Here is a 12,259-nt window from a genome sequence, read left to right as displayed (position 1 = left end):
ACATTCCGTGTTCATCATTTTCTAGAAGTAGAGTTTAAGAATTTAAGATTTAGAACCTTGCTGTATTTTGTTTTATTTTCCACCTCGTAAATACAAACTTCCCAGGAGGACTTGAATGCACAGGCCAAAATAATAATGAATGAACATACCTTAATATGTTAAACAAATAGATCAAGGAATACATCTTGGATCGCCGCTTGCTGGTTTAGTAAACCCAGAAGGTGCTCTTTGGTTGGGCTTCAAACTTGTATTTATAGAAAAGAATATCCAAGGCACTTATTTTGGTTCAAAAAGGTTAAAAGTTGAAAATTTAAAGGTAAAAAAAATCGAAATTAAAAATAATTAAGATCCTGCACACTAGCTGCGTTTACATGGACACTTATAACACTTATCGGATTGACGGCTCAATCGGACTAAAAAAACTTCATGTAAATGTGGCCAGTGGCGTCAGGAATGGTAAGAAAGCACCAACAATTAAACTACGCCACCGATACCGGGAACTATCAGCCCCAAATCAGGGAGCGCACAGGTTCGTTACCAGAAATGGGTGAGCAGAGAGACATCAGCCAGGGAGTATCAAAGATGAGGCAGTTTTATTCAAATACAAAATTTAAAAAAAAAAAAAAACAAAGACACAAGATAGCTTAAGGGAGGGAGATGGACTGCTGGGACCCTCAATTCACACTCCACGCTTAATACCCACACGCACACCCACTCTGGTGAGGTCAATCAAATAAGCACGGCACTCAACGTGAACCCCGTTATACAGCAGCTAAATCCCTCCTCTGTACACTTTTTCCCTCACTCCGTCCCAAAATAAAAAAACAGTCAGTTCACAAACATAAAAAAACATAATAAAAATACACAAAGACAATATTCAAATCAATCTCGTCTTGTAACTCAAATTAAATTTTAAACCTACAAAATAAAATGACATCACATCATGTGCACACGAAAACAAGCACGAAATAAAGCAAAAAGAGAAATAACAACATTACAATACACAACAAACCAAAAAAACATAAAACCAACAGACAGGGTCACAATCGCCGCACACGTGACGAGCGAGCCGGCCAGAAAACAGCCACGCTTCTCACGTTGCTCTCACTCCTCGGCGAGCAATTCTCTGCGCCCAAAGTTGTAAACAAACACAAAGTTTACTGTAACAAAAGTCGACCGGAATAAGCCCAGGCAAGGCAAGGCAGCAGTGCGTTACGTCAACAGACGCGCATCTCGTCCCGCAATATAGAGGTGAAACCCTTGCTCCTGTCACTCAATCTGTCGAACATGAAACAGAAAAATTACTAATAAAACAATAAAAGAGACAAACCACGCGACTGGCTCTCATACATACCGGAAATGTTCTCAGGCCTGTTCTACATACCGGAAATGTTTGCTGGCCTCAACATGCCGCCGGTTGCTCGTCAATGAACTACACAGACTCAAAATAGTAAATACACATTCCATTGACCAAAATCATCAAACCAGACGTACCAACCTCAAAACTCGGGGCAGCCTGTGCACGAACGCACAGAGCCGAGACGGCACTTCAGCTACTCTCGCATTCATAAATGGCGGCCTCCATAAAGGGGCGGTACGGGTGACAACGCATCCCAAGTGACAAAAACCTCCATTTTATACCATGACACCAGACTGCTGATAGGTTCAATGTTTTCACATGACACTGGCCAATGATCAACACGGGTACACTTCACCCTGCTACATAAACGTCTTAATCGATCCGATTGAGCTCGATCCGAATGAAATTTCGATCGGATTGAAAGGGGTGGTTTATCCCTTTTGTAATCCGATCGAGGGAACATGTAAACACTTGATCGGATTGAAAACCGAAACTGAAAGGACTGCGCATGTGCAATGACGTTAAATAGCGTAATGACGTATGATGTGCGGAATGAGCTGTTCTTCCTGTTGAATAAAGTGTCATATTAATAAGTTTCCCGTCATTCTAAACTTCTCATTTCACTCGCACGCGGCGTCTGTGAAGTGAAGCAGGACAACGTCCCACCAGTCCTTGTTTTGGATTCTCATCCACAGGCGTCTGGTTTTGGCTGCGGGGAGGGGCATTTTTACTGCGTGATCAATAAGCAGCACGGCAAAACGGTTAATATGCTCTAAACTATGACCAGAGACGAATTAATATTACGTCTGTTGTTTAAAACAAATAAAGAACCAATAGAGGAGAATATTTATGCGCGAAAAGCGGGAAACTCTGTATATTCCTGCAGTGTGCGCATGTCAAAACATCAGATCCTATTTGAAACTTGTGACATATAAACGCGCACATCAACCCAATTACTTTATTTATCATTCATGTAAACACCTTGTTCGGATTCATCAATCGTATTGATTTCATTCCGATTGTGTCCATGTAGACGTAGCTAATGATGCATTTCAGCCATTCAGTGTTCCTCAGTGTGTCAGCTACAAAATGAGTCACAGGTAAACTGTAGATGTAATTAGTTCATCAGTAGAGATGGGAGAAAACTAAAGGACCATTACATAACTATACCTTATAATATATCATACTTATAATATCATTAACTATTACAAAGTATAATCACATACATCAGAGAAAAAAAGAAGTGTAAGGGTGGATTTTCTGCAGGGGTTCAGGCTGCAAGACTGCTGAATGACTAAAGAAACGTTATTAGCAAGATGGTAGAAAACTGTACATTTCTTGTCTATTCCACCCACTGCTACTTATACCAACGACGGAAATAAGCGGTTACAATAGCTTAATATGTTGGAGAGCATTGCTATAGAGAGTGACAATATTGTATTGCAATAGGTAGCAATACAAAGTCAATAACAAATCAAAACTAGTTAGCACATCCAAAATTAAGAGTTTGGATCCAAAATGCGATAAATCCATTTTGATTAATTTGAGTAAAAATGTGTTTTTTTAACCAAGAAAGTGGCAAGATGAAAACCACTATTTTCCAAACCACTAAATTCAAATCCAGATTTTGATTTTCAAATATTTATTATAAAAACAGATTATTTTTTCCCCAAAATGCAATAAATTCATGACACTTTTTTTTTAATCCATTGAATCAATATAAAAGTTATTTTTCATATTGAAACTGTTGAAAATACACAACAAAGTCAGTTGATCCGCATATGACAGCCTCTGAACTCGGTCAATACTAAACTTATATACAGGCACATACTGGACTAAAAATACATTCAAATCAGCCATTGCTAAGAAATACCTCCTGAATTTTTTTTGACAGCGATCAGCTGTAAAATGGCTTGGTCCTGCTCGGTTTTCGTTGACTTTTAAAGCAATTGAACGTTTTTCAAAAGGTCCCCTGGGGTCAGCGTGACAGAAGTTTGATGCTGTCGTGTGAGAACAAGCAACAGCTGGCATTTTTCCTCCTCCCGAGTGCCTCATTTTATTAATCTCCTCACGTAAATTATTAGATTTCGATGGCTTACGTTTCTTCCCTACGGCAGAAACCACCACAGGTTCATCAATGCCGTCAAAATTATTAATTTTGTACAAAGTACAAAGTAGATAAGGAAAACTAGGATGCCTGGTGTATTCAAAGCACCACTGTTACTGTTTACAATGTGTGGAATGGTGTGCTGTGATTGGTTGAGCGGATTAATCGCATTCTGCAGAGAAAGGAGACTGGCGTTTGTGTGGTTTAGACGGTGGGCCGAGGGTCCGTATCTGCTTTACTTTTCGAAATGGATGATCCCCATGGAGGGAGAACCTGGATTTGTAAAGTTTGGACGGTTGTTTTATTCTCAACGATATGAAAAGTGTTGCCACTCCCATTTATTGCACATTTCCCCCCGAAATCATAATGCACGTTCCGTAAATATGCAGGCAAATGCGGTTGCCTTCTATATCAGTCGAGGGTATATATCCTATACTGACATAGGATTATTATTAACCAATCAGATGTAGCTTATTCATGGTGCCTTCACGTGCTATGGTAATTATGGTAAATACCAAAAGCCGACGTGGAAAATGCACATGAACACCCCCTCATGTGGTATTTTCCACTGGGCAGCTCGTAGAATATTTTGATGCACGAGTTGCCGAGATGAGATAACCTTTGACCTTTTCAAAATGGCGGAGAGCAACGCAAGAGTCGTGAATACTGTTAGCGGATAGTTTTTGTTGCCTATACAATGTGGTGTCATTAACAATTGTAATACAATGCATTAACACTCCATTTTCAACTTCGCCGCAATTTCCTTAGTTCATATTTAATCATTTTATGTCGTTTTATTTATTTTTTTATTATTAATTATGTTTTAATAATCAGAATAGCGCCACATTTACGTTTTTTTGTTTTGTTTTGTTTTTTGTAAAGATAAAAAAAGATACGCTACTGACACAGACCTTGCGGGTACTACATTACGACAACAAAAGCACTTGAACACAACACACTGGTAAATACCAGTTCACAAGTGGAAAATATCATCTTTTCTATAGCACATGAAGGCAGCATCAGAACAGCTGTTACATGGATGATTCAGCTATCGGACACGAGCAGCAGCAGCGGCGGGAGCACATTGACCATCGCCAAGGACATTCTTTGTGTGATTGTAAGTATTAATTTAATTAGAATATGATATATATATAAAATGTTTGTTTTGTACACTGTGTTGTTCAAACGTATGAAACCGTCTCGTTAGTGTCGTTTTAAGTAGCAAATTAACATTGATGAAATGCTCACTTACAGTTTGGGTCCTTTTCCACAGTCAATTTCCAACTTTGATGGCTCTCTGGTCAAAACCAACAAAGCTAAGCTGATGCACATCTTGATCAACCCAAACAACTTGCAATGTGATGTTAGGGTGATTTCTTTTCCTCTAATTTTTGTGACTATACTTTGGCCAGTGTCTTTGAATGTTTTGATTTTCATTTTCTTTATAGGGTCATGGAATGATGCTTCGCCATTAACAATCCTTTTTCACAGAATTCAGTGAGTGCCTTTACACCTCTTTGTTTAGCCCCTAGTAAGTCTGTGGCAACATTTTCTGATGCCTGTTGGCCAGAAGAGATGTGAAAAAGAGACTCTCCATCCAGCAATGGTTCAAAAGGATTAACCATATTTTGGATACTGGCCACAATGTTCATCACATCAGCCTGATCTCTCTGCATTCTGGTGTTGTCTAGCTCCGAGTTAAGATGTCCTACCGGGCACTTTCCTGCCATTGTTTTGCATTCAAAAGTGATTGCTGCCCGCTCATGTTGTGTTAGGGTCCAGCGGTGAACTGCACCCTTTTTCAGAGAGAACCCACTGATGCCTCCCTTTGTCTTTGAGTCACGATTGGCTGTTTGCTCAATGACTTGATCACATGCAGTGCCGGCAAAACCATGACTTTGATGTCTTTGTGCCACAAAGTCACCTGAAAGAAGCTGCTGGGGTGCTGAAGGGTGAGTGTCTTCCAGGTTGGTAATATCAGCCCAATATGCAGTCAAATACCTGGCATAATTTACTTTGTCACAGGCAAAAAACCAGGGCAGCATACTTTGCACAGTGGACAAATGGAGAGGCCAGTTCCCCTCTCTTGCTGCCCTGATGAAAAGAAGCAAATCTTCCATCGTGTCAAGGTATGTTCTCCAAAATGCAAATGTGTGGTTACAGTTGTTTTTCACCACAAATTCTTCATAACCTTGCAGTAACTGCTGAAATTCTCCTGCAGATCTGTTGCCACTTTTAAAGCAGCTGCATTTTGTTCTTGTGTGAGTGTGTCCAAGTATGCCCACCAGCGCAGTTTCTGGAGTGCTTCCATCAGGAGTTTGTGAGCCCTTATGCTCCTGTTGTAGTGATGGCCGGAGATCACTCCATTGATTGAGCCTGCGGCCACCAGGTCAGACTAAATCAAGATGTCCTGAAAGCCAGCATCACCATACAACTTTCCTATGCATGAAAGATATGCCATTGCTGTGTGGAACTCTCCCATCCTCACTACAATTCTCTCAGAGTAAGAATTTATTTGCCAACGGATCTCTTGGGCCTTGGCATATATGGCTTGGTCCATAACTAAAACAACTTATTTTTGTTCCAAGCTGTCAGCAATGGCAATGGAGCAGCTCAGGATGGTGTGGACAGTGTTGAGATCAGTCGGGCTGGCGTCAATCACTGGTAGGCAGCCAACATGTGTAGATGGTAGGACTGTGTCTTCCTTCAACATGATATTAAACCCTGTCCATCCAGGAGGGACTTTGCCCTGGGCCTCAGGTACTTTCAGTAAAAAGAATGCAGCATCAATTCTTCTACCGGTAGTTTGGGCATATCTTTATTGGTCCTGCTGGAGATCTATCTTCAATGCAAAATTCTGTGGAGAAGACCACTTTCCTCGTGTAGGTTGAAAGATTCAGTGGAGGAGGATGAACAGACCGCTCTCGTGTTCTCTGTGTGGGTAATGTGTCTGGTAAGGATGCCGTATAACTGCTTATGGCCCTCTGAATTATTATTCCATTGGTGTTATGTGTTGTCCCTTTACCTGAAAGAGTCTCCTCTCCAAAGTCATTATTATCCCAGACAAGATTCACAGGCACTTCAGCACTGATGTTTTCAGGGATGTATATTTCTCCTCTCGTCATTTGTAGGTGAGCAAGGGCAGTATTCATGCTCAAGGACCTGGGAATTGGATGAGCAGTGACCCAGACCATTTAACAACCCTATAAGCTGTGCAGAGCCAGTCATATGCCGAACTGCCATTGCAAGTGGGCACTGTTTTGGCATGAGCCACTGTCCTCTGGTTGCCAGGGTAATAATGTCCTGACAAGTGGACACTATCTTTCTGCTGTCCTCTGAAGTGACATCAACACGTTCATCTGATGGTTGTGATGACATTTCTGATATCCATGTGTGGCGTGTGGCACTAAGGGAACTGACTACGCCACCCAGGGAGTTTCACCCCGGGAAGTAGAGTTAAATTAGTTGGATAATTAAATCACCAAATTTACAAAAAAGCACACAGGTTCGATTCATGCACGAAGCCAGAGACGTAATTCCAGTAAAACAATAATAATTTTATTTATACCATTAAGATGAACAGCAAGAATAAAATACCATTCACACTAAATAAAGAAAATAAAAAAAAGGAGAGTGCTGAGGCCTTACCAGTGGAGGAAACCAGGTCAAAGGTTTGGGATCTCAGGGGTTAAGGATTCCCTAATCACACATAAACACACACAAAAAAAATAACCAAACTCAAAATACACCAAAAGGGGAAAAACACAGCACACAGGAGGAGACACCACCACCGAGGACACCGACACCACCACTTCCGGCACTCAGCACTAAAAGAAAAACATTCAGTTAATAAAGAATCGGAAAAAAAAGACATCAATCAATGAAAACAACCACAAAGAAAATCTTCTTTATAAACACTTAAATCAAACCATAAGTCAATGGAAACAAACACAAAGAAAATCTTCTTTATAAACACTTAAATCAAACCATAAGTCAATGGAAACAAACACAAAGAAAATCTTCTTTATAAACACTTAAATCAAAAGAAAATATAAACTAATCAAACGTCACTCAATCAGTAATAAAGTCAATTTAAAGAATCAAACAAGAAACCATAAGTCAATGGAAACAAACACAAAGAAAATCTGTATAAACCCTTAAATCAAAAAGAAATATAAACTAATCATAATCACTTAATCATAATCATAATCAAACAACAAAACCCTCCCAAACACACACACATACACGTACACATTAATAAACACTGGCGGGCCCCAGAAAGGCAAAGTTATCTTCTGTGTAACAGTCACTAAAATACAAACAGGTCGAACGCCCAATTGCGCGTCGAGTCCCGCGCTGTATAGCGCGTCGAGGCGTTCAGAACCCCGAGGGGGCTCATATAGCTTTCTCCGTTAGCAGTCCGTTGTTGAACACAAATGAATTGAGACAAAACACTCCATAGAGACAAAACAGCAGCAGGGCGGGAAGGACGAGACTCGTGCAGATACCGGCGCCAACACGTGCTTCACCGTCCTGACGTACATAAAATCACATTTAATAACAAAGCACGATTAAACATACACGCAGTGCCGGCTCGCATACATACATACATACCTATCAGGGAGCTGCACGTCTATAGGCGATATATATACCCCAATCGTATCGTTAGTACAGCTACACGAAGCCTACAATACAACGGTCCATTAAACTCAGGTCATGCAAATGTTTAAAAAGGAAATGGATTAAACCTACCAGCAGCACAACACAACCCGGTTCCGTCGCAGGAAAGGTCGGGTTTATGACAGGAGAAACACTGCAAAAGACATTGCACATTGTAATGCCCATCGCAACACTAACAAGGTCTCTAAGCAGTGAAAAAGTTAACCACGCTATATTACCTGTCCACCAACCGCGACTGCCCCACGAACGCGAGAGGACCCACAGCGGAAGTGCGCCTCTGACAACACCGTAGTGTCACGAGTGCTCACCCTCTGCCCATATAGCACACAGCTACGTCCTGATTGGTCCAAAGGGTGTGATGACACCACTACAACCAATCAACCTGCTACACATGCAATGAAGTTAAAAAGTTGGTGAGGCACTACACTCTAGGCATTTTCCAGTGTGAGGTCACCTGCTGTGGGAGGCCATAGAAGCTTTGGGGATCTTTTTGATATCTTTTGAATTATTTCTAGTGTCGTTGCTGCATGATATACAGTAACACCCGAGAATCATCCGTGTGGATGGTAACATTTTCAATTTCTCCTTAACCTTCTTCAGATGAGGAGGAAGCAGAGGAGACAGCAACTTCATGCACAATCTCGTCAGCTGACAGATTGTCCACATATACAAGATAGGAAGCCTTCATGAATTTCAAGAAGGGATGAGACTTGTGAAGTCTTGTTTTTCGTGAGTGTGCCTTATAAGCTGCAATGTTCACTCCCTCTGTTTCTTCCACAGTTTTTTTGAAAAGCAAATTCAGCTTTGACAGTCGAAGCACTTCACGTTGTTTTAACAGCCTCTCCTCAATGACTGTTTTGCAGAAGTGCTTGTATCCATTTTCTTATATGTTTATTTCTGTTCTCTCAATTTTGTGTGTGGTCAGGTACCGGGTATAATCTCGATAGCAGGTGAAGTGATACTGTGCTTCATTAGCCACCAAGTTCCTGTCTTGGATATGATTGGATATCTTGGGTTTCCTGCTGTGTGTCTGAATCTTGTATTTCTCATGTTTGCAAATAATACATTGTACTGGAAGCAGGTGTGGGGCCCGCTTGGACGTGCAGAGATCACAGGCCTAAGATATCAGAGCCTGTGTTTTAACTGGAGTTGCCTCACCATCCTCTGCCTCTACCACTAAAAGTGCAAAACAATAGATTTTGGTTCTGCACCCTTCCCCACATCACTGATTAAAGAAAAATGGTTTGTAACTTTCAGCAGAGCTCCATATATTGGTTCCACCTGTTCCCTTAACATGGGTAATAGACCAGTTTCACAGCGTTCAGGTGTCTGGCCTTGTTGATGTTAATGATATCTTTATCATTATATCTTTATCTTTTTATTTGTGTCACATAACATGAACTTAGTGCAATGTTGAAGTAAATATGTGTTGCACAGTAACAATGTAGTGCAAATATAACAGGTAAGATAACTAAAAGGCACTTATAACAGGACCTGCAGTTTAACAATGTAGTGCAAATTCAACAGGTAAAAAGTCAACTTCAAGAACTGACAACATGTCATAATAAAAAAGTCACTATGTACAAACTATTCACAATCTATTGAACAAAGAAGTGTCTGTTCAGTATTTAGTACTGGAGATAAATACCAAAACCTGCTTGTGCTCCACTGTTTCAGTTCTGTGTGCATGAGGCACAGAGCCATGGCTCACTAGCTGAAGGGGCCTGACTGAGTCCGACACAGCTGAGATGGAACCACTTTATTGCACAGTTTTCCTTGTCACAAGCCACCATGTCGTCCTGGTCTTCAGGGCCTCTGCAAATGCAACACAGTTGGTTTGTCTTCTGCAGTGTCTGTGTTCTTGGCCTTTTTGTGTGAGCTTGCTGTAACAAGGTTAAAGGATGCAGAGTTGTGGAGGCTGCTCGGGTGTAGTGGCAAGCCACAAGCTCAGGTAGAGAAACCTTGAGGAAAAACTCCTGTGCCTTTGTCAGAAGTGTTGTTCAGAAGTGTTGTGCAGAACTCCACATCTGGTAAGATCCGAACCGCAGCACAGTCTCGCTGCGTCCACACAACAAAGTCACAAAACCCTGACCCGGTGACAACGATCTGAGTTTGTCCCTGGCTGTAGTACTTGTGTGTTAACTTCCCATCAGTTAGCTGAAGACAAAAGTTGCTGTCATCTGTACAGGCCTGCAGGATGGAGTTGTTTTGGTGCTTATATGTGCATTTGATTTCCAGACAGCCTTTCCCACAACGTGTGCAGTAAATTATCCCATCAGGTGATACCCCAACCTCCGGAAATGATGGATTTATGATAAACCCATATTGCTCCACTTTCAGGTTATCGTACTGGGAAGCTGTCAGTGTGACGTAGGTCTGCCTTGCTTCTTCCTCGTGGTCTATCCCCCATCTGATGGCAGCTGTGGATGCTGGTTTTTTTGGGCTGCACACCCTCCTCACAGTTGACAAAGCTGGTCTGGCAACACTGGTGGACACAACGGCATGGATGTTGGAAGCTGTTATTCTTCCTGCTCTTGATGTGTACCAGGCAGGGGATCGATGCTGCTGTCTTGTCTGAGCTTCCACCACAACCACCTGTGCCTCTGTTACCGCTGCCATGTGTGTGAGGCCCTCACAATGCTGCTGCAGGACAGGCAGTTCAGATCCATCCTTCCCCAGGTCACGAAGATGCTGTAGGGACTTTGGGACTACACGTGGCTTAACAGGGTCTGCATAATTTTGGTACTAGCCCTCCATTCTAGAAATTCAAACAGCCTTGCTGTGAGTATGCAAAATTTCCAGTAGGGGTGACAAGTTTGAAAGTGTCATTGTGTGTCCACACAGACTTGTGCAGTCAACACGAGTCCGTATCCCTGACATTGTGCTCTCTCCACTGATGCACTTGTCGAGCGCCCTCTTCTTAGCTGCACCAGAGGAGAAGTCAATGTTGTAGTCCACCTCTGCTTGGACCTTGTCCACACTACTCGACATCATCCAGTAGGCTGGAACATCAGTGACTGTCTTGGTACCCCGTATCCGCACTGCTACTTCAATCTTAAACAGGAGGGCCCCGACATGTGTGCTAGACTCTGCTATGCCAGCCATGCATGTGCAGTGTGCACACTCCACTTGCCCACTGGTATTGAGGATCACCCACGGCTTGAGTGGAGGTTCATTGAGTCGTTGAGAGTGCAAAACCTAAGACATAAATAACACTGATAAGCATAAAATGAATTATATATGTATATATATTCATATAGCCTTCACTTCACATTTACACACCAGTGAAAATAGTTATAAATTCATAGTCAAATCTCCAGTATATTTTTTGTAGACATGTACTTTTGATCTCTTTACTAGTTCTTTATTTATGTTTATGTGTACGGTTAAGCACCAATATACCAAGGTAAATTCCTCATTTGTGAAAATGTACCTGGAAATAAACCTGATTCTGATTTAGTACAGAAACTAGTCTAGAACAGTGCAGAAACAACAACAACAGTGTTTCGCCTGGAAATTACATTTAATAAAAGTAAACAACCTGAAAAGCTATGTGCAAGTGTACCTGGACAAAAGCCATTTATACACAAAGGGTCGTTACACCAAATATTGATTTGAATTCGTTAATAGAAGTTAAATCATAAATAAATTCAATTTATGATTTTATTTTTGAAAGCATTCTCACTTTACAGAATTTTAACACAAGTGCCATTACTTTTCACAGTACTGTAGCTTTGCTGATAGGTTTCTTCAAGCATCTTGGAGACGTTCCCGCAGTTCTTCTGGATTTAGTTTGTCTCAGTTTTTTCTGTTTCTTACCTTTTAATATTCATATGTAATTGACCTCTCGCCGGCCCCTCCCCCAAAACGGCCATTGTCCAATCACACATCATAGCAACCGTTACTATGTGAGCAGGTCCGACAAGCATTGACTCCAAGCAAGATGGTGAAGCGGTGCGCCCACGGTGTTTGTAAATCGGACACTAGATACCCTGAGAGATTGTCTGGAGGAATTGTGTTCTTTCCATTCCCAAAGCCGAAAACACAACGTGAGCGGTGCCTACAATGGATAAAACAGTGTGGACGGCCCCACTCCCAGTTAAATGTGTCGA

At 41.6% G+C, this 12,259-nt stretch overlaps 1 long non-coding RNA gene across 1 annotated transcript; it reads right to left on the bottom strand.

The window, feature by feature from the left end:
• Positions 1-7,945: 7,945 nt before the first annotated feature.
• LOC307157450 lies at positions 7,946-8,350 on the bottom strand. Its single transcript, XR_013820986.1, has 3 exons — positions 8,220-8,350; positions 8,082-8,152; positions 7,946-8,000 (listed from the first exon to the last, which is right to left on the bottom strand). It is a non-coding gene; the product is annotated as an uncharacterized lncRNA (long non-coding RNA).
• Positions 8,351-12,259: the final 3,909 nt, after the last annotated feature.

The sequence above is a fragment of the Squalius cephalus genome, assembly GCF_949319135.1.
Source record: "Squalius cephalus genome assembly, chromosome: 4".
NCBI classification, from domain to species: domain Eukaryota; kingdom Metazoa; phylum Chordata; class Actinopteri; order Cypriniformes; family Leuciscidae; genus Squalius; species Squalius cephalus.
Note: the sequence above shows the minus strand (reverse complement) of the source record. Positions and strands in the feature narration are given on the sequence as shown.